A 3408-nucleotide genomic window follows, 5' to 3' on the forward strand; every position below is an offset into this window, starting at 1 on the left:
TTCGGGTTTCACGAAACCCGATCCGACCAAAGTCGCTCAACTCTAATCAGGCCCCATTTAGCAAAATTTGCAGACTCCGCCTTCTTTTTTGGGGCAATAGTTCTACTTCTGATTTTAGTGATACAATCCTTCTGGGTGGAGTTAATGGCCCTGGTGAAGGCGTCCATCAATAGTTTAAGGTAACCCTTGTCGATAAAACGGTCTTCAAGGACTTTTAAAAAATCACTGTCCTTAGTGCAATTCTTTCGGACTCTCCAATATTGCCCTTAGGGAATATTCGAGATCCATTTAGGGAGATGACTGCTGGTAAAGTTAAGGTAGCTGTTAACATCAACTCTTTTTGAAGTGGGTTGATGTTGAAATTCTACCATCTTGGTCAACATTAACCATCAAATCCTAAAATTGGATACCTGTAGTGGACATGTAAGAAAAAGACCCCAGTTATTCTTATTCAAGGACTGGGTGAATTCAATTGCTTCTAATTCAGACCCTGGTATTGCACTGTTTTAATCATCTTCCTCTTCTGAGGTGCCCGGCTGGAGCTGCATTCTCCCCTTTTTCACACATGGCTGGCGCTCTTTTTTGACCGTCCTTACATCACCCTGAATATGAAATATATAAACAGATATCTACAATACAACCGGAGATGTGTCCTTCTGTCCGAAGCCTCCAGTGCATGCGCAGGACATTGGATGAAGCAGCAGCAGCTTCACCAGCGGGAGAAGGAAGGGGAATTGAGGGAGAGGTGGAAAGAAAGAGGGGAAGAGAGAAGGGTGGACAAAGAGGAGGGAAAGACAGGTGATAGAGAGAAAAGGAGAGACTCGCCACCCTGGCATAGAACGGGTTCAATAGCTATTGATAGATATGTACAAGATAAATAGATGACAAAAGAAAGAGAAAAATTGTATTGAACTTTGTATTTTTTTTTTTTCCACAAAAACTACTATAGATTCTTTTCTGTTTTTTCAAAAACAGTAAGAAAGTTTAATTTAAAAAACTTATAATAACAGTCTCTGGGAAAATATATAAATATCAAAAATTATTAAAAGTAAAAAAGCTGTCGCTCCCCTCTCAAAATGGTGCTTTAAAGTATCCAACAATTATCTACATGGCAGGTAACTGTGTGTCATTTACAGTAACTGCTTTAACAAAGTTCTATACATTTTCTATGATGAAAACCGGCTGCCAGCATGACGCATCTTCTTGATCTACACCTCGCTGCCTTCTCTGGAGTGGATGAGGCTGTTGACCCTGAAATTATTACAAAAATGGCTGTTAAATTGACTATTTCGATTGGGGCCGGTGAAAGAACAGAAATAGGGACCTCTGAGATGTAAGGTGTGCTGCAATTCTGCAGATTGTTCCTCCACGGAGCCTGCGGTGAAATTGCTCAATGCAGGGACGTTACTCTGGGAGAGTTCATTCACCAAGCCCAGAGACATCTGCCTGTTGACTGAGCTGGAGTCCAAAGAGGTGCCCGTACTGCTGAAAATGTTGTTCAGACAAGTGGTGGAGGTGATTTCTGGGGGAGATGCACTCTTCTGATCTTCTGATGAAGCTTCCACCTCTGGAGGCATTGGGACCATCATAGATGATGTATCATCACCACCCTTCATCCCTAAAACCACCCGACCGTCTTTATCATTAGCCGTGACAGTGTCGGTGTTGTTCAGTTCTGGCCTCCTCTTTCTTTTCCTGCGTAAGTTCCCATTGTCAGACATCTTCTCGCAATTAGGATCTATGGTCCAGTAGTTGCCTTTGCCTAAACATTGTAAAAGAATATATAATATAAACAATATATACAATTCAAAATGGCAGCTGTAAAACGCCAAATATAAGAAGCAATATACACTTTTAAAAAAAACCTCTAAAAATTCAATTTTTACTAATACACTAGGTAACAAACGGTTGCAAAAATTTATTGGCAAACTCGTGTTTTTTTTTTTTTTTAGTTAAAATTCTTCCTGTGAGTTTGGATTTAAAAGTTAATATACTCATGAAAAAAAATAAATTTATAACAAAATATCCTTATGGTAATATTTTCTGCTTAACTGTTTATTTTTGTTGGTATAATGTTTTATTCATGGATAGACTTGGGGTATTTGAAGGCAAGAATAGAATTGTACAAACTAAATGACAAAGAATTAACAGTAATTTTTGATATTTAGGATTTGACAAAAAATGAAATTAAATAAAAGACAAAAAGGAATGGGGACTTGATGGAAAATACTAATACTGTTGCATCTAAATAATATAATTAAGGCCGGGGTCACATTTGTGAGAAACTTGCATGAGTCTCACGCCTCAACACCCGACACTGCCGCCGGCATTCGGACCAGAGCATTCGCCTGCATAGAAATATATGTAGCCACACGCTCGGGTCCTGAGTGCCGGTGGCAGTGCTAGGTGTTGAGGTGCGAGACTTGTGCGGGTTTCTCGCAAGTGTGACCCTGACCTTATTAGAATGATTGCAGTCATATTGTTACCTGGGTCTCTCTCATCTCTTGGCACTTTCTTAAAACTGTTGTTTAGAGAGAGGTTGGGCCGAATTGAATTTTGCCATCCGGATTTTCTTTTCTTATAAAAAGGAAAATTGTCCTCCACATACTGGTATATCTGGCTCAGGGTCAGCTTCTTTTCCGGAGCATTTTGTATGGCCATAGCAATAAGAGCTGAATAAGAAAATGGAGGCCTCACTAGTTTCAGAAGTTCCTCCTGATCAGCTATGGATAAGAAACCAAGATTCGGACCACTGAAACCTGACGAATTAGGCAGTAACTGTCCCTCAGATACATAAGAAGGTGGTATATATGAGCTTGGGTTACTTCTGTGAAGATATCCAGGCATATTGTTGACTCCTGGCCCATTAAACCATACGTAGGAGTTTGTTGAAGTTGGATAGTCCCCAATTCCATAGTTGGCCGCCCTTTGCATTGAATGTAGATTCTGCTGGTGGTACATGGTGAAGCTTTCATAATATGCTGACCTCTCTGTGGAATCCTGGACAGGTTTTGGATGAGTCTGGGGGAAGACTTGTAGATGTCTGAGCTGGAAGATAAATTGAGTCCATACTCTTCTTTAGTACCATCATACATTAAGGTGCTTCCGGCAACAGGTGCCTAATGGATTTGGAGTGCTGTCTTTATACTTCTCCGGAGTAGTGATCCTCCCTGCCCGAGGCCAGTGATTGGTCTGCTTTCACATATTCGTTTTTTGTGGTCTGTCACCAGATGAAAATGTATGAAATCACAAACGCTTAAAATGACTACATAAAAAATGAGTTATATTTTTGTAATGGCTGTGCTCTCTTGTATTTTTTCCATACATAGGGGCACAATGATTTTTTATTTTTGGAAATTTTTAAAGCATTTAAAATAGTCATTCAGAATTTGACAGTAACATCTAGAG

General features: G+C 39.9%; 1 pseudogene; it reads right to left on the reverse strand.

Annotated features, from left to right (window-relative positions):
- Positions 1–1208: 1208 nt before the first annotated feature.
- LOC141074812 (forkhead box protein I1c-like) lies at positions 1209–3070 on the reverse strand (annotated as a pseudogene).
- Positions 3071–3408: the final 338 nt, after the last annotated feature.

Source organism: Dendrobates tinctorius, unplaced genomic scaffold, assembly GCF_039654945.1.
Source record: "Dendrobates tinctorius isolate UK_male_01 unplaced genomic scaffold, ASM3965494v1 ptg000334l, whole genome shotgun sequence".
Taxonomy (NCBI): Eukaryota; Metazoa; Chordata; class Amphibia; order Anura; family Dendrobatidae; genus Dendrobates; species Dendrobates tinctorius.